Source organism: Solanum stenotomum, chromosome 10, assembly GCF_019186545.1.
Source record: "Solanum stenotomum isolate F172 chromosome 10, ASM1918654v1, whole genome shotgun sequence".
Classification (NCBI taxonomy): Eukaryota; Viridiplantae; Streptophyta; class Magnoliopsida; order Solanales; family Solanaceae; genus Solanum; species Solanum stenotomum.
This window is the reverse complement of record NC_064291.1, coordinates 49437616-49455201: the sequence shown is the minus strand read 5'-3', so window position 1 is coordinate 49455201 and position 17586 is coordinate 49437616. Positions and strand designations below refer to the sequence as shown.

Sequence of the window (17586 nt, the reverse complement as noted above, 5' to 3'; positions counted from 1 at the left end):
GGGGAAACTTGGCTGAGACTTCAGGTTTCTGGTGACACAGGTGGAACCTACGGACGCCATCGACGGACCGTAGATGGACTTACGGTCCGTACTACAGGTCCGTGGATCGCGTCAGAGATTTTTCCCCAGAATTCATTTAAGAAAATGACTAAGTATTGACCTACGGTCCTGACTTACGGTCTGTAGGTCAGGTCACGGACCGTAGGTCGCGACCGTAGATCGAAGCCCCAAAAACCCAACTCCTGATCCGATTGACGGTTGACCAGTACGGACCGTCAATCGATCTACGGTCCGTAGGTCAGGCCCGTAGATGGGTATCGACAGCCCAGAAATTTCTGCGAATTGATGGTGGATCAACTTTAAAAGGGGCATACCTCTTAGAATAAAAAATTCCTCAACATACAATAGGTTTCAACTTAATTACACGACTCAATCATGTCTCACAACGAACAATAACCTCAACCACTCTACCAACAACATCAACAACAACTAACAACTTCAATAATTCAACAACAATTTCCAATCCTTTCTCAAACCATAGAATAAACTTGGTGTGTGTGAGGGAAAGGATAACCCACACGAAAACTCACATACCTAATAGGGATCACCCCCGACGATAATCCACGACGGAAACTTGTTGATCTCCTTTCTCCTCTTTCTTCTCTTCTTCTTCTTCTCCTTCTTCTCTTCTTCACTCTCAAGAACCCTAACTTTTTCTCTTCAAAATGGGACAAAAATGATCCAAAGATCATCCTAATACAACAATATGAGCTCAAAATAAATAATTTGTGAAAGGACCAAAATGCCCTTAAGTTTCCGGATGGATTTCCCTTCCAACTGCCCAACTTCTACAGGGCATAACTCCCTCATACGAACTCGGAATTGAGCAAACTCAGTGGCGTTGGAAAGATCGCTCCACGAGCTTCGCAACCATAACTGGAACTACTCCTAACTCATCCTGAGCTAGGAGTTACGACTACTCAAAGTTGGCCAAAAACTCACTTCTTCCCATACTTAACCAAATTTCCAGATTCTAAATTTTTTTTTTTTCCAAAAAAAAAGACTACTTTCCAATTTCAAGCTTCTTCAAAGCCACTTCAAATTGTCGGATGTTACATTTTGAAGTAATTAGCTTGCATTCAAATCAATTATTTTATAACTAAGTTAATCATTTTGTTTCGTTACGATTGAGAAGTTCCTAAATTAATTAGATTAATTCATCTTAATTAGATTTTAGCCGAATTTATAAACTAAATTCATTTGGCTAAATTATTAATTCACTTAGCTATATCTTATTTTAAACCCACCAAAAGACTTTTTCTTTGGGCCCTTCATTCAATAATTTCCAGCAGCCTATATTCCTATTTACAAAAACCCAACTTCCCTTTTATTCTTCAACCCATGCCAATTTTCAAATTTCCAACAACCCAGCCCACTTTTCTCCCCCGACCCGGCCCAATCTTGCTCAAAAGAAACCCAGGAACATCTGTACGCAGCAAACACTTCCAACGTTAACATCATCTTCCAACAGTCGCAGCAGCACGGAGTAGGTAAGACATCTGCAATTTCGTCCTTATAGCCTTGAGATTGAGCCGCGTGGCGTTTCAAGGACGAAAGATCGATCGAGCTTGTCCATCTCCCCTTTCCTCTTTTGGAATGGTTCAAAATTGCGAGAAAAGTATGTTTTCCTTAATGGTGAAAGAAATGGGAGTTTTGAATTCGAAAAATGGGCCTCGAATTCGGATTCACCCATTTTCCCCCCAACTCGTCAACCCTAATCTCCTTCTATTTATTCCTTTTTTCGTTTCAGTATTGGGGGGGATTTTTTTTAAGTTGGGAAATTTTGAGTTGGATAAAAATTAGAGATCAATATTGGAAAACTTAGGGAAAAGAAAGGTGGGATTTCGGGGAACAATCATTCGGTACTCACGAATTTTTAAACGTTTTTTTCTCTAATTCTGAATTGTGAGGAAATCTTGTTCTAGTCTGGTTTGCGTTCTTAGTTAGCTGCTCAGGATTAAACTCATGTTTGTGGTGGTAGAAACTCATCTCCTCCTGCTCATCCCGTCCCTGCTTGCTTCCCATCGAAAGGTAAATAACTCTAATTTATTTTTTCTTCTATTTTGTTTAGTTTCCAGTAGAAGCTTAGATGTGAGTTGCAAAATAGTATGAGACTCGAGATGCTTTTGCGGGATGTGTTCGAATCTAAGCGATAGCTTTTAATCCTCATTTTTTTTTAGTGAATAATGTATGTTTAGACTCTAAGATAGCATAATGCTCGTTTTGATTTATTTTCCCTGTTTGTATCCTTCTCGAGTTTGTGGCCGTTTCGCTTGTATTGTTGTTTGTTCACGTGTATGGTCATGACGTAATACTCTATCTTTCGATATACAAGAGAGCATTGATGGAATTCAACATTGTGGAACTTCTTGTTGATTGTTAAACAAATAGGGTAGAGAAAATGAAAGAAAGCTGTAGAAGTAGTAGCCTTTTTTTTAAAAATGAAAATATAACTAAAATATATCTATGATTCGAAAAGTTAATATAACAATAAAGTATCTGTAATATTTACAAATATTCGATGTGTAGTTTTTTTTTGTTTTTTTTAGACATGTATAATTTTACTAATTAATTAATCTTTTTTTTTAAAAAAAAATTTGGTCAATTGTCGTTGTTTTTTTTTTTTTTTAAATAATTAATTTTTTTTTTTAAAAATAAAAATAAAATAAACTCTACATCATAAAGAGACTTGATTTAAAACCACCGTAAATTGAAGCAAAAAATAATTTGAACTATAAATTTTTTAAAGGAAGAAAATTCCTCAATCAAAATTAAAAAGATTGGTATAATCATGCAAGAGAGAAAATGGAAAATAAAAAAAGTTACTCCTCAAAATTCTCCCAAATAAACTAACGTGGTATATTTTCTTTATGAATTTTAAAATTAATAACTACTTTATTTTAAAATTTAAAATGTAAGGGTAGTTATTTATTTTATATATTTATACTGATTTTTTTTAAAAAAAATTTAATTTTGCTAATAAAGTAACAATGTCCAAAAGGGTAACTCATAGTTCTTATGTTTATTTTCAAGATTATATAGACTAGGTCTCACCTAGGCCTAAAGATTTTGATCTACATTATTTTTGTATTGATCAAATTATGGTCCAGATGTTTTCCCTGTTCATTATAGGATACTTTGTCTTGTCTCTTCCATGCTAGTTTAAATATGTTGTAGCATAAGAGTTTCGTACACTATTTTACTGTTTGTATTTGAGTTAGCTTAGGATATTATGCCTTAAATGAATTTATATGACACCTCTTGAATTTGGAAAGTTAATTTTGAATAATTTTTGACATGAAATTTGCAACAATAATAATAGTAAATTTACGTGTTTGAAAACCACGCAAAAGATAAATAAATATTACAAGTCATAATAATAAACCATTCTAAAGTATTTAAAACACATTTTGACTAACCGTTTGGAGTTTTTGTTTGTTTAAATAGTACCTTTTATATATGTTTTGAATATCTATTGTTTTAAATTTAAATATTAATTTGTTTTAATCTGATTTAATTTCAAAAATTTATGACAAGTATTTGAAGCGAAGAGAGTAGTGTTACCTCCTTATTTAAACTATGTGACTATTTTTCGAAAACTATGTACATTAATTTATAAGAAAGTATATTGGACTTAATCATATTAATTTCTAGTTAACTTGCTTACCTTTATATTGTGATATACATACTCCAATCATATATATAAGAAAATATTTTTACTCCAATCATATATATAAGAAAATATTTTTAGCATAAATTGCCATCGTCTAGTACTATTTTATAATTGATGAATCACATTATCGTTTAGAGCTAAGGTTTGAAAGATCTTATTATTATTGGATACTAAATTTTTATTATTATTTTTTCTCATTTTCTCGTTGCATGTGAAATCTGTCCGAGTCTTCATGGACTCTACCCTTGCATTTTCTCATTGGGCCATGGAGGCCCAATCCTTTATTCAAGTCTACCGGCCATTTAAAAGCGACGTACAGGTCCCGGAGTCGAAAAAAATATTGGAGCAGATTGGAGAATTGAAAGATTGGGCCAAAGGCCCACTCTTAATTCCAAAATTGTATTTTGTTATTTATTGGGCCTAAGCCCATTTAGTTGTTAATCTTATTCTTGTTAGTTCTTAGGACAGGTGCCTCTCAAATGGGCCTTTGGCCCAAAACGAAAAATGGGCCCAAATACTGGTCCAGGCGGACAGAAACCATATTTGGGTCCAACTCTCTTTCCCTCTTTATTTTACTGTGTTTGTTTTGCGTGTTAGTATTTGTCGTTAATTTTAGGGTCGAAAGATTCAAATCCCCAAAAGACGCTCATTTCGTTTTAACAGCTTAATTAAAACGATCATCTTTCAAAAGGCTTGAAAGAATAAATTTCAAAAGGGATCTCACTTAGGTTGTAGGTCAATATTTCCCTTTTTCCCTTTTATAATCGTCTCAACTATAAAATAGTTCAATCGTTCTATTCAAATTAAGTCAAAGTGTTTTAGCCAAAAATTTAATTGTTGGATAACCACATTAGTGGATATTTTAGGTGCTTTTAAAACCTTCCTAGAATGTTAATAAGAACCCCGAACCCCCTCATATTTTCAATTGAGTTTCTGTTTTAATCTATTGAAAATCAGTTTTCTTGATTTTTTCTTAAAAATTAAGTGGCGACTCTTAAACCAGTCAAAAAACATATTTTTAAATAAAACACTCATTTATTTGAAGAGGTCATAAGACATGTTTTAGTTGACTCAGTAAAAACATTAACTGAAGTGGATTCCTTCAATGATTTCTGATATTGAGAGAATTCAGAAAATTCTTCAGCGGAAACCAAAATCATTTTATCAGATATTGAACTTGAAGCAGTCATTTCCCCAACTCACAATATCAAAATAAATTGATAGAAAATTGTCCAAAGTTGGAATTATCCAAACCAAGTCTCTGTTGGACAGAGATAAAACTCCAATCCAGTGAATCATGCGAAACAAATCAAAGAATCAAGCAAATCTGAATCCAGTCAAACAAACTCAGAGAACTAACAAAAACCCAACAAGTATCAAATTGTAACGAAGGAAGTAGACCCAAATAAGTCACAATTTGATCTGAACAGGGAGTTCACCAAAGATAGTTTCTAACACAGGTAGCCTCCTAAATATTACTTCAGAAACATAGAACAGAACAACATATAAGAAACTCAAACCTGACCAACAAAGTAGCAGCAGAATCTGGTCTGAAGATTGGTTTATTTTTTTCAAAATAAATTTTCCCTTCGTCAAATGTGGTTATATGATTTGAAACCACCACAAAGCAACCAAAAAATATCAAGGTGACCACCTCCAACAGTTAGACAACTACCGGAAAAGTTGTTAATTTCCCGGTGGAGTTGCTGACCTAATACGGGTGAATCAGTAGCTTGGCTCTGATACCATGTAACTTATAAGGTAGGAAGAATAACTTGAATAACTTGTCTTATTACTCAACGAATACAATGGTATAAATTCATAAGGAGACTAAGTTAACTATGGTAACTATATAGCCAAATCCCTATAAATCAGCTATGCTAATATATACACAATCACTAATATATACACAATCATATACAAATCTGTAGTGATTCTGTAACATTAACAAAGCAGCTCAGAGAAAAGAGGTTTTCTTCTATTCTGTTTCTCTATGTGCTGCACTTGGGTCCTTAATCCAATAACAAACAGGCATGATAATATTATGTTCCCAATGACGGTAGCCTTTCCAGACAGCTGAGTGTCAATTTTGTCTAACAAAGAAAAAAAATGATTAGGCATGTTTCTCCTTGTCATTGATTAGGCTGGATTTCTTTCAGAGTGGAATGTAGGGGATAAAGTTGGAGCATAGAATTCCATCATTCATTTCTTTCGTTAAAGTACCAATTAGTTCAGCAAAATAATATCAAGTTGCCATAGTGGAAAATTATCAAAAATGATAAAATTACAAATAGAATAGATACTTATTAAGTTAGAAGAGAGTGACAATATCATCCTCTAATAACGCTGCCAAATTCAAATCATGATACAAAGGAGCATTGGCAGTGAATTATTTGATTATGTGCCTGTTACGTGTCATTCCGTCAAGATTAAGGGCAAATTTGTGCCAAAGAATTAAGTGTGGGTATATTTGGGAGTATATTGTGGAAAAATATTCTCTATTTTCTGCTGTCTCCTAATGAGTTTGAATGCAATAATATTCTCATGTGGACATTGCTTGCACCAGGTTCTGTATTAACCGAACCCCAAGTTTATGGAAGAGACAAAGAGGAAGATGATGTTGGAATTCTTACCTCCTTAATTCTATAAAGGAACACATACTTACTACTTGTTCCTCTCTATTTGACGTTAACTGTAAATAATTTCGTAAACTGATTCGTTCAACACTTGTATTATTTATAACACCTTCAAATAACACAACGATTACAAAACTATGTAACCTAAGAAATTATAAACTCTAATTCCTAACTACCCAAGACAAAAAACCCCAGGTTTAAGTCTTTTATTGTTCTTCAAGTTCTTCAAACTTGTTGAACGAAAACCTACTCTAGATTATAATAAAAAACTCTTGACTACAATCTTACAACCTTTTCTCTCAACTCGCAGCACTCCCCAAGTAAATATCAAAACTCTCACAAACTCTTGATCCTGTTTTGATTTTCTCTCAATCTAAGTGCGCAATTTTTCTAATGAAAATAGCGCCCTATTTATAGATCAGAAAACTCAAAGTCTTGTTCAACTCAACTTTGTTTTCACCGCCTCAAAGCTTTGTTTGATTCGAACTCAACTAGAAATCCTACTCGTGCTTTGCTTCCTTTTTCCACGAAACCTGTAAGCTCACACGTAGAATTCCTTTTTGCACTCGACTTCTTTCACAGAAAAACTTACGCGTAGTAGTTTTCCTTAATTGATTAAGAAAACTTCCTTAACCGTGAACTCCTTCTTCTATACGCTTTAGATAAAACACTTTGTATCATGTATGCACGACCTGTTCTATGCACTTTGACATTCTTCAAAACTCAAAAGCTCCAAATGAGATAGTGAAAATCCTGATAAATGTTGACACCCAATTTTGACCCTCTTTTCTTCTAATTCATTATTTTCGAGCTTCTAAATTAATAACGTATAAAATTATCCTTTTTCACAACTATTTTTACTACTACAACTATTTATCTTTATAATTATTATCTTTGTTGTTACATTCTATAGTTACTACTCAAAATTGTATATTTTATTATTAAAATTATATTATCACCTTTTACACCTCTTTTCTTAAATAATTGATTGTCGTCATTTCGTTTCAAGTTTTGTATTTATTAAATTAATTATCAATTCATATTTTTGTATCTATCCTATATTAGCGTAGAGTTGTAATAGTGATACTTTAATTTTATATATTATTAATTGTCATCTTATTATATTAGTTATTAAGTAAGAAGCCCAAAATAATTTAATGAAGAAAGGAAGAAGCCAATATATTCAGACCAAACTAACCCATTTATTCTAGCACACCTTGGCCCATCTTTGGCCCAAATGTTTCAACCAAATTCAAGTAAACCTAATCCTAAACTCATCAGCCCCCTAATACGTTTTTCTCCCTCCTCTATCTTTGAAAATATTCAAGTGCATACCATGGAAAATCAGAATAGTACACGCCATTTTTGTGAAAAAACTCGTCTCTCTCTTCGTCTCTTGCTGTCAACTCACATGGGGACCAGCAATCTATCCCCTTCTTGGTCAAAGATAGCCATTGGACACAAGGAGCCAAACTTTCCTTTAAAGAGAATCAGATTTTGTATAGAGAAAATGGACTCTTCAGAGTTCAAAACTTTGATTTCAAATCTCTCTTTGACCTGCGTTTTGGAGCCATAAAATATTAAAATTTCAAACCCAATCCAAAACCTAGTCTTCACCTATAAATACATCCTTATATCTTTAGCAAAAGGAGATTTTTCAGCCTCCATAGAAGCCTTGGCATTCATTTTTAAGAAGCTTTTCCATTGCACCATAGCATTGTTTAACTACTATTTTCTTTTCTAAAATATTGTCTTTGCATCCTTGTTTAAATCTCGAACGAAACTCAAGTTTCAAGCTTGCTTGAGTTCGTTATTGTTCGAATATAGACATTTGATCGAAACAACCCCGTTCACTGCCCTATAGCAGGTGACATTCTCTTCTTTTTCCTCTGTTTTGTTTCTGTGGGAAAACGTTATGTTACTCTAACAAATTTATATGTAGAGAGTAATTCCTGCCTAGTTTAATTAACTGTATTCAAAGTTATTTGATAATTGTATTTGTGTTTTCGTTTGAGATATAAATTTATTTATTACATGGAAATAGTTGTATTTTAGGTCATATACATTAATTCTTACTCCAAGTTCTGATCATTTGATATATGTATGCATTCCTATGTAAAAACGTGTTCAAGGAATATAATATTTTTATTGTTTTAGTTAAAATATGGTACAGACCATATCATTATTTTTCTTAAAATATAAGCTCTAATTGCGGATACGCTACAGTAGCTTAGCACCCTGTATCTTATAAGCTTTTAAATTTCTCTCGAATTCTACTCGAACTAATATTATTTAGTTTGCTATTATTATATGTTGATTGTTAAAAATGTGTTTGTATCCTTTTGAGATTTATGCAGATCAGAAATTGTTTTCCCCTCATTTACTAGACCTTGAGTTTAAAGAATGGTTTAGCTTTGGAGTTAGATATTTTGTTAACGACTTAGTTTCATAGTCCGATTTATATGGGTTGTGTTGTTGCTGTTTCGTTCTCAGTGTAATTGATTTATTTCGTGTGCTTATATGTTAAAGTTTCAATGTTCATATTTTCCTATGTATAGCATGCTTAAGGAAGATGACTATAAAATATATAAAAAATGGTTAGCAACTAAGTGCTCTCTTATTAGGAGTTACGTCTATAGGCATTCTTGTGCAACTTACTTTTTGCATACAAGAACTAACTTATGTTTTGTGCTCTTTTGTTAATTGTATTATGTATGTATTTTGTTTCATTGTTTTTAGTTTAGTAATAGTATTACAGCATGTATAAATCTGGAAAACTTATGGCATAAGTTTTTTTTTTTTTTAATTCAAGTCTTTACCGAGTAGTTCGTTTGTAGCTTAAATATGAGGGGTTGTGTTTTTTTTTTTTTTGCTTTAAAAGCGTCGTAGTAGTTTGCTTTGAGATTTGTTCTGCATTTGCATGTTTTCATGTTTTGGATGGTATTTTCGTTATGCTATTTAACTCAATTCTATTTCTAGTTTATTCGATATCGAGTGAGGTTTAATTGTCTTACTAATTCTCTTTACCCTCTCTTTCTTTACATGTACACTCTGGAGAAAAATTGAGTCTTGATTCAAGACTCTAGCAAATTTCAAGTCTTATAGACTTGACGTTATCCTCATACCTGCAAATGGAGTCTTCACTACATTTTTTACTATTCCGAATGGAAAGCAAAACAAGAGAGCCTCGCTTGGAGTCACTCATGGCTATTTATATTTTAGCATTAACTTGTTTATTTATTTTTCTTTATATTTTATACTTGCTTATGTGACTTGAATATGTTTTAGTTTTGAATAGGTAACATAATATAGATGTTGGGGTTTGGGTATCTTTAGCTAGAAACAAACCTTTATAGTTACTTTAACTTTTATAAACTTCATTTGGCAAACTCGTTTTTAAAAACACTTCTTTTTTGCACCATTTTAAAACTCACTAGTTTATTAAGTTTTGTTAAAACTTGGTAGTGCATTTCAAAATAAAAAATGTTCTATACTCCTATTTTTCTAAAAAAACTTTTTCTAAAAGAAGCATTTTGTCAATCAATGAGCTAATGTTTTTTTTTTTTTAATTACCTTTTTTAGCCATGGATTTGTTTAAATTGATCTAAAGAAATTACTCTTTCTTAAATCTTTTTCATTCTAATAAATTGCAAAAGTGCTTTAAAAATAAAAAATGTTTTCCAACTTGGTTATTCAATCACTTAATATTTAACACTCATATCTTTCTCTTAAAATTAATTAACCTAAGTTTGGTCGGTAATCGTATTTTTAACGAATCTTAAAGGATGCCTTATCCCTTCCCTTTAGGATAATTAGAACCCTTACCTAGAATCTTAAGTTTAGTAGACCATTTAATTGAAGTCATTTTAGTATTATTTAGTTAAATATTTAGGTGTCCTAATTCACCATAATAATTAGGTGGCGACTTCTTAAGTTAGTTAAAAATTTGGAAATCACCAATATGTTGTACATGTTTTGACCTCGAGTTAAAATGCGGTATAACAGCTTGACGACTTCACTGGGGACTTTAGGTTCTAAACCATAACAGACTTAGGTTAATAATTGTGGTTTTAACATTTGCTTGTTTCATTTTTTATGTTTGTTTTATTTTAAATGCCTAAATGATTTACTTGTCATGCTTATGTGATATTAACTGGCTATTTGTTATTGTTTTATATAAATTGTTTATTTGTTATTTCTTTATATAAATTGTCATTCCGTTCATACTTCTTCTGATTCTGGAAAATTCTCACTATCACACGTACACGCGAGGTGTGTTTTGCGCACCCGCAAATTTCTTTTAAAATCCCAAAATTTAGGAGAGTTGGCATATGCGCGGGGTGTCCGGATCTTTTTCTGTGTGACCGCGTAGCCTTCTCACTCGAGTTGTCCACTCGGGAGCCTTGTGTCTAGTAAACCCACTCTTAATCAACCCAGGATAGAGCTAAACCAACACCTTTTACGGTACATGCATCATATAAACATAAGAGGCTTAATACCCTTGGTGTATTAAGTTCATTAGTCAACTTTATCCAAATGTCCAAGTGGGTTCATGACCCCGAGTGACTTATCATTTATGTTGCATTATTTGAAAAATAGTTGTGCCAATATATGGACCGTTGGTCCTAAATTAATTAAACTTAGGAGGGAGGGCATTAACCCTTTTGTGATGAAGAAAGCTATGAAGATCGCAAGTTTTGGCCTATGGAGATTAGACCACGAGCATGTCATGAGAAGAAAATGCGTAGATGCGATGAAGAACTTTATTTCTTTATTGTTTTTTTGAGATATAATAAAGATTAAGGCTATTTTTGTATTTAATTTGGGGAATAGATTCGTTTAATTAATTAAAGAGCAATGGAATGACATATTTTGGCACATTTATTTCTAAAAGAAGCATTTTGTCAATCAATGAGCTAATGTTTTTTTTTTTAATTACCTTTTTTAGCCATGGATTTGTTTAAATTGATCTAAAGAAATTACTCTTTCTTAAATCTTTTTCATTCTAATAAATTGCAAAAGCGCTTTAAAAATAAAAAATGTTTTCCAACTTGGTTATTCAATCACTTAATATTTAACACTCATATCTTTCTCTTAAAATTAATTAACCTAAGTTTGGTCGGTAATCGTATTTTTAACGAATCTTAAAGGATGCCTTATACCTTCCCTTTAGGATAATTAGAACCCTTACCTAGAATCTTAAGTTTAGTAGACCATTTAATTGAAGTCATTTTAGTATTATTTAGTTAAATATTTAGGTGTCCTAATTCACCATAATAATTAGGTGGCGACTTCTTAAGTTAGTTAAAAATTTGGAAATCACCAATATGTTGTACATGTTTTGACCTCGAGTTAAAATGCGGTATAACAGCTTGACGACTTCACTGGGGACTTTAGGTTCTAAACCATAACAGACTTAGGTTAATAATTGTGGTTTTAACATTTGCTTGTTTCATTTTTTATGTTTGTTTTATTTTAAATGCCTAAATGATTTACTTGTCATGCTTATGTGATATTAACTGGCTATTTGTTATTGTTTTATATAAATTGTTTATTTGTTATTTCTTTATATAAATTGTCATTCCGTTCATACTTCTTCTGATTCTGGAAAATTCTCACTATCACACGTACACGCGAGGTGTGTTTTGCGCACCCGCAAATTTCTTTTAAAATCCCAAAATTTAGGAGAGTTGGCATATGCGCGGGGTGTCCGGATCTTTTTCTGTGTGACCGCGTAGCCTTCTCACTCGAGTTGTCCACTCGGGAGCCTTGTGTCTAGTAAACCCACTCTTAATCAACCCAGGATAGAGCTAAACCAACACCTTTTACGGTACATGCATCATATAAACATAAGAGGCTTAATACCCTTGGTGTATTAAGTTCATTAGTCAACTTTATCCAAATGTCCAAGTGGGTTCATGACCCCGAGTGACTTATCATTTATGTTGCATTATTTGAAAAATAGTTGTGCCAATATATGGACCGTTGGTCCTAAATTAATTAAACTTAGGAGGGAGGGCATTAACCCTTTTGTGATGAAGAAAGCTATGAAGATCGCAAGTTTTGGCCTATGGAGATTAGACCACGAGCATGTCATGAGAAGAAAATGCGTAGATGCGATGAAGAACTTTATTTCTTTATTGTTTTTTTGAGATATAATAAAGATTAAGGCTATTTTTGTATTTAATTTGGGGAATAGATTCGTTTAATTAATTAAAGAGCAATGGAATGACATATTTTGGCACATTTATTTCTAAAAGAAGCATTTTGTCAATCAATGAGCTAATGTTTTTTTTTTTAATTACCTTTTTTAGCCATGGATTTGTTTAAATTGATCTAAAGAAATTACTCTTTCTTAAATCTTTTTCATTCTAATAAATTGCAAAAGCGCTTTAAAAATAAAAAATGTTTTCCAACTTGGTTATTCAATCACTTAATATTTAACACTCATATCTTTCTCTTAAAATTAATTAACCTAAGTTTGGTCGGTAATCGTATTTTTAACGAATCTTAAAGGATGCCTTATACCTTCCCTTTAGGATAATTAGAACCCTTACCTAGAATCTTAAGTTTAGTAGACCATTTAATTGAAGTCATTTTAGTATTATTTAGTTAAATATTTAGGTGTCCTAATTCACCATAATAATTAGGTGGCGACTTCTTAAGTTAGTTAAAAATTTGGAAATCACCAATATGTTGTACATGTTTTGACCTCGAGTTAAAATGCGGTATAACAGCTTGACGACTTCACTGGGGACTTTAGGTTCTAAACCATAACAGACTTAGGTTAATAATTGTGGTTTTAACATTTGCTTGTTTCATTTTTTATGTTTGTTTTATTTTAAATGCCTAAATGATTTACTTGTCATGCTTATGTGATATTAACTGGCTATTTGTTATTGTTTTATATAAATTGTTTATTTGTTATTTCTTTATATAAATTGTCATTCCGTTCATACTTCTTCTGATTCTGGAAAATTCTCACTATCACACGTACACGCGAGGTGTGTTTTGCGCACCCGCAAATTTCTTTTAAAATCCCAAAATTTAGGAGAGTTGGCATATGCGCGGGGTGTCCGGATCTTTTTCTGTGTGACCGCGTAGCCTTCTCACTCGAGTTGTCCACTCGGGAGCCTTGTGTCTAGTAAACCCACTCTTAATCAACCCAGGATAGAGCTAAACCAACACCTTTTACGGTACATGCATCATATAAACATAAGAGGCTTAATACCCTTGGTGTATTAAGTTCATTAGTCAACTTTATCCAAATGTCCAAGTGGGTTCATGACCCCGAGTGACTTATCATTTATGTTGCATTATTTGAAAAATAGTTGTGCCAATATATGGACCGTTGGTCCTAAATTAATTAAACTTAGGAGGGAGGGCATTAACCCTTTTGTGATGAAGAAAGCTATGAAGATCGCAAGTTTTGGCCTATGGAGATTAGACCACGAGCATGTCATGAGAAGAAAATGCGTAGATGCGATGAAGAACTTTATTTCTTTATTGTTTTTTTGAGATATAATAAAGATTAAGGCTATTTTTGTATTTAATTTGGGGAATAGATTCGTTTAATTAATTAAAGAGCAATGGAATGACATATTTTGGCACATTTATTTCTAAAAGAAGCATTTTGTCAATCAATGAGCTAATGTTTTTTTTTTTAATTACCTTTTTTAGCCATGGATTTGTTTAAATTGATCTAAAGAAATTACTCTTTCTTAAATCTTTTTCATTCTAATAAATTGCAAAAGCGCTTTAAAAATAAAAAATGTTTTCCAACTTGGTTATTCAATCACTTAATATTTAACACTCATATCTTTCTCTTAAAATTAATTAACCTAAGTTTGGTCGGTAATCGTATTTTTAACGAATCTTAAAGGATGCCTTATACCTTCCCTTTAGGATAATTAGAACCCTTACCTAGAATCTTAAGTTTAGTAGACCATTTAATTGAAGTCATTTTAGTATTATTTAGTTAAATATTTAGGTGTCCTAATTCACCATAATAATTAGGTGGCGACTTCTTAAGTTAGTTAAAAATTTGGAAATCACCAATATGTTGTACATGTTTTGACCTCGAGTTAAAATGCGGTATAACAGCTTGACGACTTCACTGGGGACTTTAGGTTCTAAACCATAACAGACTTAGGTTAATAATTGTGGTTTTAACATTTGCTTGTTTCATTTTTTATGTTTGTTTTATTTTAAATGCCTAAATGATTTACTTGTCATGCTTATGTGATATTAACTGGCTATTTGTTATTGTTTTATATAAATTGTTTATTTGTTATTTCTTTATATAAATTGTCATTCCGTTCATACTTCTTCTGATTCTGGAAAATTCTCACTATCACACGTACACGCGAGGTGTGTTTTGCGCACCCGCAAATTTCTTTTAAAATCCCAAAATTTAGGAGAGTTGGCATATGCGCGGGGTGTCCGGATCTTTTTCTGTGTGACCGCGTAGCCTTCTCACTCGAGTTGTCCACTCGGGAGCCTTGTGTCTAGTAAACCCACTCTTAATCAACCCAGGATAGAGCTAAACCAACACCTTTTACGGTACATGCATCATATAAACATAAGAGGCTTAATACCCTTGGTGTATTAAGTTCATTAGTCAACTTTATCCAAATGTCCAAGTGGGTTCATGACCCCGAGTGACTTATCATTTATGTTGCATTATTTGAAAAATAGTTGTGCCAATATATGGACCGTTGGTCCTAAATTAATTAAACTTAGGAGGGAGGGCATTAACCCTTTTGTGATGAAGAAAGCTATGAAGATCGCAAGTTTTGGCCTATGGAGATTAGACCACGAGCATGTCATGAGAAGAAAATGCGTAGATGCGATGAAGAACTTTATTTCTTTATTGTTTTTTTGAGATATAATAAAGATTAAGGCTATTTTTGTATTTAATTTGGGGAATAGATTCGTTTAATTAATTAAAGAGCAATGGAATGACATATTTTGGCACATTTATTTCTAAAAGAAGCATTTTGTCAATCAATGAGCTAATGTTTTTTTTTTTAATTACCTTTTTTAGCCATGGATTTGTTTAAATTGATCTAAAGAAATTACTCTTTCTTAAATCTTTTTCATTCTAATAAATTGCAAAAGCGCTTTAAAAATAAAAAATGTTTTCCAACTTGGTTATTCAATCACTTAATATTTAACACTCATATCTTTCTCTTAAAATTAATTAACCTAAGTTTGGTCGGTAATCGTATTTTTAACGAATCTTAAAGGATGCCTTATACCTTCCCTTTAGGANGGTTCTGGGAGGGATTTCTGTATATATTTATTTTGGGTTGCTTCCACTTTGTTATCCTTGTTTAGATTATTATTTTCGCTAGTTTCTGCCCTTTTGCTCATTGCTTGATGTTCTGGGTTACGGGTTGGCTTACCTACTGGTAGGATATAGTAGGTGCCATCATGACTCGAGAAATCGGGTCGTGACACGGACTCTAAATCCTGGATCCGCCACTGCTTCCACTTGATTTGAGACAATGCTTTGCATATTGTGCAGTATTCCCAAAGGACACCAAAATGGAAAAAGAAAAGCTAATCTCTCTCTGGATGGCGCACGGCTTTCTTTTATTGGAAGGAAAATTAGAGCCAGAGGATGTGGGTAATGAGGTATGGAAAGAATAATGCTTGAGGTCTTTTTTCCAAGAGATTGAAGTTAAATCTGGTAAAACTTATTTCAAGATGCATGATCTCATCCATGATTTGGCTACATCTCTGTTTTCAGCAAGCGAATCAAGTAGCAATATCCGCAAACTAAATATAAATGGTTACCCACATTTGATGATGTCCATTGGTTTCGCTGAAGTGGTGTCTTCTAACTCTCCTCTCGCAAACAATTGTCTCGTTAAGAGTGCTTAATATAAGTCACTTACACTTTAATAAGTTACCATCTTCCATTGGAAATCTAGTACATTTAAGATGCCTGGACTTGTCTGACAATTCTAGCATTCGTAGTCTTCCAAAGCAGTTATGCAAGCTTCAAAATCTGCAGACTCTTGATCTACATAGTTGCCGTTCACTTTGTTGTTTGACAAAAGAAAAAAGCAAACTTGGTAGTCTCCGAAATCTTTTACTTCATGGTTGAGATGAATTGAATTTTATGCCACCAAGGATAGGATCTTTGACATGCCTTAAGACTCTAAGTGGATTTGCTGTGGGGATTCAGAAGAAAGGTTATCAACTTGGTAAACTACGAAATGTAAACCTCTATGGCTCAATTGAAAGCACACATCTTGAGAGAGTGAAGAATGATATGGATGCAAAAGAAGCCAATTTATCTGCAAAGGGGAATCTGCACTCTTTAATCATGAATTGGAGTTGGAAAGGACCGCATAGATATGAATCAGAGGAAGTTAGAGTAATTGAAGCCCTCAAACCACATCCCAATCTGACTTGTTTAACAATCAGTGGCTTCAGAGGATTCCGTTTCCCTGATTGGATGAATCACTCAGTTTTGAGAAATGTTGTCTCTATTACAATTAGAAGTTGTGCAAACTGCTCTGGCTTAGCACCCTTTGGGGAGCTGCCTTGTCAAGAAAGTCTAGAGTTATTAATGGGGTCTTTGGAGTATGTTGAAGAGGGTGATGATGTCTATTCTGGATTCCCTACAAGAAGAAGGTTTCCATCTCTGAAAAAACTTTTTATAGGCGAATTTCATAATCTGAAAGGATTGATGAAAAAGGAAGGAGAAAGAGAAATCCCCTGTGCTTGAACAGATGACGATTTTTGACTGCCATATGTTTGTTTATGCAACCCTTTCTTCTTACTTTAGGGCTCTTACTTCCCTCCATATTATCCATAACAATGAAGCAACTTCGCTCGCAGAAGAGATTTTCTAAAGCTTTCCAAATCTCAAATACTTGTAAATCTCTTTATTTTACTATCTCAAAGAGCTGCCTTGCAGCCTGGCTTGTCTCAATGCTTTGAAGAGACTGGAAATTCATAGCTGCAGCGCACTAGAGAGTCTCCCCGAGGAAGGGGTGAAAGGTTTAACTTCAACTCACTCTGTTATCTGTTTATGATTGTGAGATGCTAAAATGTTTACCGGACGGATTGCAGCACCTAACAGCCCTTACAATTTTAACAGTTGGGGGATGTCCAACACTGATCAAGCGATGTGAGAAGGGAATAGGAGAAGACTGGCACAAAATTGCTCACATTCCGTATCTGGATATTCGTAACAATTAG

The 17586-nt window shown here is 33.1% G+C and overlaps 1 pseudogene; it reads left to right on the top strand.

The window, feature by feature from the left end:
- The window catches only part of LOC125843115 (disease resistance protein RGA2-like), a 23339-nt pseudogene extending 5753 nt beyond the window's left edge, over positions 1-17586 (top strand).